Below are 7838 nucleotides of genomic sequence, written 5' to 3' on the forward strand. Positions count from 1 at the left end.
CAGCAGTAAAGAAAGATGAAATCATGAAATTTGCAGGTAAATGGATGGAACTAGAAACTGTTATACTAAGTGAAGTAACACAATCTCAGAAAAAAAAATCGACATATGTTCTCCCTCATATGTGGATCCTAGGATCAGCCCCAGAGCTTCCTGGAGCCAGCAGCTTTCCTAGTAAGTTTGGCTGTGCCCACTGCACCTTGACTCCCCCAGCCTCATTCACCCTTGCAGTTCCCCCACCCCATCTCTCCTCCTAGCAGGAGCACTGGCCCATTTCTTGTCATGGCACCTCAGACCTGTGGACTGACCTCTTAGCCCAGAATCCCCACTGCTTCCTGATCCTTTGCATCCAGACCAACCCAATTCCTCCCTGTAATCCCCAGGAGCCCTCAGGCCTTTTCTCGTCCCCACCTCCTTTTACATCCCTGGGCCAGCATCTTTCCTGGGCTCTGCTCCCAGGCCAGCCCAGCCCTCAAATTCCTGAGGCCAGCATCTTTCCTGGAGGGATCCAGACCTTAAGAGAAAGCCTGAGAACATTTGAACCTCCTCCGACTTGGGCCTCTGTGGGAACTTCTGAGCAGCAAGACAAATGCAATCTGGCCACTACAATATAAAATCAAAAGAGAGAATCTGAACCCTAGACCAACCAGCTTTTTATGCCCCAAAAGTAAACCACAAAGGCACATGAAGTTTACAAAAAGAAGACTGAAAGGAAAGGAAGGCTTGGTTCTCACATCAGAAACTACAAAAGAAATCTACATGTCAAAGTCACAGAGAGAAAATAACATGAAAAAAAAAATATATATATATATCCCCACCAAGTACCAACAGTCCTCTAGAGGAGTACAATGAGAACCCCTAAAGATAACACAAGACATGGAATTCAAAAGAACAATTACAAACATGATAAAAGAATTCAGTGAATTTAAAGCACGCAGAAGCAAATCAAAAAACTGAAGGAAGATAGAGATAAACTCCCCAATGAATTCAGAAAAGAATTAGAAATATTGAAGAATACTCAGGCTGAAATGAAGAAGGAAGTGAAACTTAGTAAGCCAATTAGAAACAACAGGAGAAAGCCTCACCAATCAGGTGAAAGAAATGGAAAACAGAATATCAAGACTGGAAGATAAAGTGGACAAATTAGAAAGCCCAAGCAAAGATTATGAGAAATTTAAGAAAATACAAGAATGGAATATGCAGGAATTATGTGACACAATAAAAGGACTAAACTTATGAATCATAGGCATACAGGAAGGAGAAGAATCAAAGGATAATGGTATGGACCAGATCCTCAACAGGACTGTAGAAGAAAATTTCCCAAAATTAAAGAAATAGTGCCCATACAAATACAAGAAGCATATTGTCCTAGTTTGTTCTTCATTGCTGTGACAAAACACTCTGACCACTACCAACTTGGGGAGGAAAGGGTTTATTTGTCTTACATCTCCCAGGTCACAGTTCATCAGGGAGCCCAAGGTAGGAACTCAGGGCAGGAACCTGGAGGCAGGAGCTGGAGCACAGGCCATGGAGGAAGGCTGCTTATTGGCTTGCTCTCCTGGCCCCTGCTCAGCCTGCTTTCTTATGCACACAGGCCCACCTGCCCAGGGGCAGCACCACCCACAGTGGGCTGGGACCTCCCACATCACTCATCAAGATCATGCCCCTCAGACATGGCCACAGGCCAGTCCAATAGAGGAAATTCCCCTATTGAGGCTCCCTCAACCGAGGTGTGTCAAGTTGACACTAAAGCTATCCAGCACACATATAGAACACCAAATAGACAGGACCAGAAAAGAAACTCTCTATGGTATATAATAGTAAAAACATTAAACGTACAGAACAAAGGGAGACTACTGAAAGCTGCAAAAGAAAAACAAGTCACCTATAAGGAAAAACCTATCAGAATTATAGCTGACTTTTCATTGCAAACTATGAAAGCCAGAAGGGCCTGGACCAAAGTATTCCCAGTTCTAAATGACCACAGATGCCAACCCAGAATACTTTGCCCAGTCAAAATGGCTATTATAATCAAAGGGGAAAGAAAAATCTTCCATGACATAAATAGGCTGAAAGAATTCATATCCACAAAATCAGTCTTTAGAGAGTTTTTGAAACAATACAAAGAGCTGAAGAAAGGAATGACTATATCCAAAAGGGGTTACAGAAATAAACTTCCTGAAGTTATAACTGTGGAAATGCAGAGCTACACCAAGAATGTGAACAGAAATAAAAATGACAAGAATCAATACACATCTTTCATTAATTACTCTAAATATAAATGGATGAACTCCCCAGTCAAAAGACACAGACTAGGTGAATGGATTAAGAAACAAAACCCATCTTTTTGTTGTCTGCAAGAAGCTCATCTCACTTTCAAGGACAGGTCCTACCTTAAGGTGAAAGAATGGAAAAAATTTATCAACCAAATAGTACTAAGGAAAAAGCAGGTGTTGCAATTCTAGTTTCTGATAAAATAGACTTTAAACTAAAACTAATCAGAAGAGATAAGAGGGCAACTTAATTCTGATCAAAGGAACAATTGACCAAGAAGCTATTACAATCATGAACATATATTCACCAAACTCTGGTGCACCCAACTTCATTAAAACAGTACTACAGGACTTTAAGACCCAGATTAATTCCAATTCATTAATAGTAGGGAACTTCAGTACCCCATTGCCTCCATTAGATAGGTCAACAGGACAGAGAATTAACAGAGAGACATCTGAATTAAACAATACCATACATCAAATCAGCCTAACAGACATCTACTGAATATTCCACCCAAGCACCAAAGCATATACTTTCTATTCAGCACCCCACGAAACTTTCTTCAAAATTAACCATATACTGGGGCACAACACAAACCTCAACAAATACAAAAAGGGTGAAATAATTCAATGCATTCTATCAGACCACAATGCAGTAAAGCTTAAAATCAACACCAGAAGAAACCCTAGTAACTACATGAACACACGGAGATTAAACAACACACTCCTGAGTGCTGAATGTGTCAAAGGAGAAATTAAGAAAGAAATAAAAGTGTTCCTGGAACTAAATGAAAAGGACAATACAACACAACAAAACCTCTGAGACATGTTGAAAGTCATCCTTAGAGGGAAGTTTATAGCTCTAAGTGTCTACATTAAAAAATCTGGCACACACCTTTAATCCTAGCACTTGGGAGGCAGAGGCAGGCAGATCTCTGTGAGTTCAGGGTCAGCCTGGTCTACATAGTGAGTTCCAAGACAGCTGGGTCTACAGGGAGACCCTGTCTTAAAAAAGACCAAAAAAAAAAAAATCAGAAAAAAACACAAATGACTTATGTTAACTAATGCAAATGTTAATTGCAACTCAAGACATTTGAAAAGCAACAACAAATGAACCCAATCCCAGAAGACAAGAAGAAATACAAAAAACAGAGCAGAAATTAATGAAATAGAAACAAAGAAAACAATACAAAGAATCAACGAATCCAAGAGGTGGATTGACAGACCACTAGCCCAGTTAACCAAAAGAAAGAAAGAGCACCTCCAAATCAACAAAATCAGAGATGAAAGGGGAAACATCACAACAGACACCAAAAAGATCCAGAACATTATAAAGGAATACCTTTTTTGGGGGGGCAGGAGACAAAGTTTGACATGATGTTATTGTACAAGTCAAACTCGGAAGGTCATATCTATTATCTACTCTGAGAGAAAAGCATCAAATCGTTTGTGTACACATTTAGTTTTATTGTGACAAAGCAACTTGTACACTTTTCATGTTGAAAATGGAATGTCGCCTTCTTTCCTTTCCAGTGGAAAAAAAAATTTAAAAATAAATGAAATTACAATAGAGAATATCAATTCTAAATAGAATCCTGCAGGTTCTGCTGATTCTCCCACTGAGCGGCAGGACTCAGGTCACCATGAGGATAGAAGTTTATCTTTTTTAAATTTTTATTATTTTTATTTTATGTGTATGCGTGTATTGCCTGCATGTAGGTAAGTGCACCCATGTTGTGCAATGCCCATTGAAGTCAGAAGAGGCTGTTGGATGCCCTGCAACTGAAGTTAAGGACAGTTATTAGCCCCCATGTGGGTGCTGGGATTCAAACCCAGGTCTTCTGCAAGAACTTCTGGTGTTCTTAACCCCTGAGCCATCTCTCTAGCCCTGAGAAGTTTATCTTAAAAGTGTCATCTTAAACTGCAAGGATATTCACTAAACATCAAAATTAACATGCCAAAGGAGAAGCCATGTTGTCAAAATGCTCACTTAAGCCACCCAAACATCTCAAACCCACCCTTTGCTGACCTTCTATACCCATTTTTTTTTTTTTACTTTTTTTTTTATTAAACAAGAGAGCAGGCAGGTCCATGGTGGTAAATGCTAACTGTCCATATTCACATAGAGACACAGTGTTATCTCTGAGCCTGATATACTGAGAAAGGAGGAAAAAAGCTAGAATTCTATGCACTACTACACAGGGGCCCAGCTCCCCCAGCTTCCAACAATGACAAGGAAGCAGGAGGTTTTTCTTTTTCCCCACAGAGCAATGTGGTGGTGGTGAGTCCACAGTTTGAGAGAAGAAGGGACCAAAATGAGTTTAGAAAAGAAGAGTGGAGGTTCTTTTCCTGTTGCACTCTGCTGAAGGTTATTTTCCCAACTATTTTGAGAACCATCATGTTGAGAAAAGAAATTTCAAAAACGGTGACTGAGCTCAAGGGGCAGGGGGAAGACTGCAACTTGCTCCCAGGGACTGGAGGAAATTAAAAAATAGTAAGAAAATTTTAAAAAAAAAAGGAAGTTTGGAATCCATCAGTGTTCTTTTCCTTCAGTCATCTCCTTCATCCCCCCTCCTTCCTCTCCATCATCATCTTCATCTTCTTCACCTTCATCCCCACCCCTTCTCCATCAATATCTTCCAACCCCTTTTCTTTTTCTTCATCATCATCATCTTCTTCTTGTTCCCTTCTCCTTCTTCATCCATATGAGGAACCATGTAGTGTTGCAAGGGATTTGGCCAGATATCATCCTTGATGACCTCTCCTAATTTGTCTGCACCTGCATCAGAATGGTCAGTGAACCAGGTGAAGAAGCTCTCTGGCTCTTCGTGCTGCCTCTTCCTGCTGGCTTTATTTTGTGTTTGACTTGAGTGTTTTCTCAAATCCTTTCCAGATTTCCATTTGATTTTAGCGGACTTGAAGATGGATCACCACTCTCATTCAGATGAAATTCTTTATTTTCAAAGTAAGGATTTTCATTAAAATAAAAATCTATTCTGTAACCTGATTTAATATCTTCAAGTTCTGTCACTTCACTTCAACTCTGGTCAAATAACGCAGCCCCTCTTCATCCTCTTCCCCAAGCAGTGCAGACACTTGTGGATGGTTAACAAATGTTACCCCAAAATTTGGGATTTTGGCAATCAATTCTGACCTCTTCTGAAAAAATTGGTGGTGCAGTTAGTTATATTTCTGTTCTACTTTCAAAATTTCCTCACCGGCTTGTTCATTAAGTCTGTGTATTTCATTTTGTACATCATCAATATGTTCAGTTGCTTCTTGTTGTTCTTTTCATCCCTTCTGCAAGCCCAGGGAGGTCGATGAGTTGGCCAGCTTTGGGGCAGCCACAGGTCAGGTCTTCTTGGGCTGAGGCAGGGGTGCTGTTTACTGTTTTGGAGCCATGCCATGACGGAAATCAGCCAAACAGAGCACAGGCCTGATGCAGCCTGATGCAGGAACCTGAAAGCAAGAGAAAAAGGGAATACTTTAAAAAACCTATATCTTACTACATTTGAAAACCTAAAAGAAATGGACAGGTATGTAACAGCATGGGAACCATCAAAACTAAACCAAGAAGATATCAACAGCTTAAACATACCCATAACACATAAGGAAATTAAAATAGTAACACAAAACCTCCCGACTAAAAAAAGCCCAGGATCAGATGGATTTATAGCAGAATTCTATCAGACATTTAAAGAGGATCTACATCCAATACTACTTAATTTATTCAAAAAGTAGAAATGGATGAAGAACTTCCAAATTCCTTCTATGAAGCCAGCATCACTCTAATACTAACAAAACCAGGTAAAGATGCAACCAAAAAAAGAAAACTATAGACCATATAATTAATGAACATAGATGCAAAAATTCTCAACAAAATACATGCAAACAGCATACAGACACACGTCAAAAAGATCATCCACCATGATCAGGTAGGATATATTCCAGAGATGCAGAGACGGTTCAATATACAAAAGTCAATGAAATCATAAATCATATAAATGGACTCAAAGACAAGAACCACATGGTCATCCCAATAGATGCAGAGAAGGCGTTCGACAAAATTCAACATGCATTTATGTTCAAAGTCCTAGAGGGAATTGGACTGGAGGGAACATACCTCAACATAAAGCCATATACAACAAACCCAAAGCCAACATCATTCTAAATGGAGAAAAACTGAAAGCATTCCCATTAAAACCAGGAACTAGGCAAGGCTGTCCACTATCTCCACTCCTTTTTAACACAGTGCTTGAAACTCTTGAAAGAGCAGTAAGACAAGAGAAGAAAATTAAGAGAAGGAGTAATAATTGGAAGAGATTAAATTATCCCTTTTTACAGATGATATGATATTATATCTGAGATGTCAAAAATTCCACCAGAAAACTAGAAATTATCAACACGTTCAGTAAAGCGGCAGGTTACAAAATTAATCTACAAAATCTGTAGCCTTTCTATATACCAATAACAAGCAATCAGAGAAAGAGCACATGAAAACACTCCCCTTCACAATAGCTGCAAAAAAGTAATAAAATATCTCAGAAACCTGACCAAAGACATTAAAGAGCTCTACAATGAAAATTTTAAATCTTTAAAGAAAGAGATTGAGGAAGACATCTGAAGATGGAAGGATGTTCCATGCTCATGGATTGGAAAAATTAATATTGTGAAAATGACCAACCTATCCAAAAGCTAATTATAGATTCGATGCAATGCCAATCAAAATCCCCATGACATTCTTCACAGACTTGGAAAAAACCATCCTAAGATTCATATGGAAGCACAAAAGACTATGGATAACCAAAGCAACACTGAGTGCTAAGAGCAATGCTGGGGGGATTACTATACCAGATCTTAAACTATTTTACAGAGCTATAGTCATAAAAACAACATGGTACTGGCATAAAAATAGACCTATAGATCAATGGAACAAAATTGAAGACCCAAATATGAGTACATTCAATTTCAGTCACCTGATATTTGACAAAGGGGCCAAGAACATTCACTGGAGGTAAGAGCATGTTCAGAAAATGGTGCCGGCAAACCTGGATCTCCACCTGTAGAAGAATGAAACTAAACCCCTATGTTTCACCTTGCCACTAAGTCAACTCCAAATGGATCAAAGACCTCAATATGAAGCCTGAAACTCTGAAACTATTAGAAGAAAACATTGGCAATAACCTACCAGATATAGGTGTAGGAAAGGATTTTCTAAACTGGATATCAATTGCTCAGGAAACAAGGTCAAGAATCAACAAATGTGACCTCATTAAACTTAAAAGCTTCTGTATTGACCTCATTCAACGTAAAAGCTTCTGTACATCAAAGGAAGCAACCAAGGAAGTGAAGAGAAAACCCACAGAATGGGAGAAAACCTTCACCAGCAATACACCTGACAGAGGTTTAACATCCAGAATATATAATGAACTCAAAAAACAAAGAATCAAGAAAGGAAGTAACCCAATTAAAAGATGGGCTAAGGAGTTGAACAGAAAGTTCTCTGAGGAAGAAATAAAGATGGCTAAGAAGCATCTTAAAAGGTGTTCATCATCATTAGTAATTAGG

General features: G+C 39.1%; 1 pseudogene; it reads right to left on the reverse strand.

The window, feature by feature from the left end:
• Positions 1–4803: 4803 nt before the first annotated feature.
• On the reverse strand, positions 4804–5672 carry LOC103739353 (annotated as a pseudogene).
• Between the last annotated feature and the right edge of the window lie 2166 nt (positions 5673–7838).

This window comes from Nannospalax galili, unplaced genomic scaffold (genome assembly GCF_000622305.1).
Source record: "Nannospalax galili isolate Female #2095 unplaced genomic scaffold, S.galili_v1.0 scaffold559, whole genome shotgun sequence".
Taxonomy (NCBI): domain Eukaryota; kingdom Metazoa; phylum Chordata; class Mammalia; order Rodentia; family Spalacidae; genus Nannospalax; species Nannospalax galili.